We start from the raw sequence: 980 nt of genomic DNA, 5'->3' as shown, positions 1-980 counted from the left end.
TGATTCAGTGACTGGGGTAATCGGGATGCGTGTGTCAGAGGCAATGAGATTGGCAAAGGATAGAGCAGGGTTTAGGGCTGTTGTACATAGGGTCGGTATGGGTCGCAAACGACTTGACAGTACATAACAAAAACAACAATAGTTAGATTTATTCCCAAATATTTAAACTTGTAATTAGCTATTGTAACTGGTATTGCTTTTCTTAGTTCCATTTCCATATTCTCTTTGTCACTGTGGAGAAATCCAACTGGTTTTTGTATGTTGATCCTATATCCAGACACTCTGCTGAATTGGCCAACTATGTCCAACAGTTTTCTCACTGTCTTTAGGGCTTTCTAAGTATACTATCATGTCATCTCCATATAGAGGTAGTTTTATCTTCCCTTTGACAATTTGGATACTCCTTATTTTCTTCTCTTGCCTTATTGCTTTCACTAAGACTTCCAATACAGTACTGAATAGAAGAAGGTGATAGTAGGTACCTTGCCTTATTCCTATTCTCAAGGGGAATCTCTTTACTCTCTCTCTCCATTCAGAACAATGTTGGCTCTTGGTTTTGCATATATACTTTTCACAGTGTTGAAGAAATTTTCCTATTTCCTGCTTTGTTCAGAGTTTTAATCAGGAAGAACTGTTGTATTTTGTCAAAGACCTTTACTGCTTCAGTTGGTAGGATTATGTGGCTCTTGTTCTTTGCTTTGTTAATATGATACATTACATTAATTGTTTTTCTTATGTTGAAACATCCTTGCATATTCAGTTACTCGTAATGAATTATTTTTAAAAATGAACTGTTGTATTCTATTGGCCATGATTTTTTTTTATGATTTTTTCAATTGTTTTCATAAGAGATATTGGTCTATAGTTTTCTATTTTGATAGTGTCTTTACTTGATTTTACTATGAGGGATATGTTTGCTTCATAGAGGGAGTTTGGGAATATTCTGTTTTTTTCCTATTTTCTGAAATACTTTGCATAGA

Source organism: Elephantulus edwardii, unplaced genomic scaffold (genome assembly GCF_000299155.1).
Source record: "Elephantulus edwardii isolate Elephantulus edwardi_28Jun2011 unplaced genomic scaffold, EleEdw1.0 scaffold00017, whole genome shotgun sequence".
In the NCBI taxonomy this organism is placed as follows: domain Eukaryota; kingdom Metazoa; phylum Chordata; class Mammalia; order Macroscelidea; family Macroscelididae; genus Elephantulus; species Elephantulus edwardii.
The sequence above is the reverse complement of the archived record's forward strand: the minus strand, read 5'-3'. Positions refer to the sequence as shown.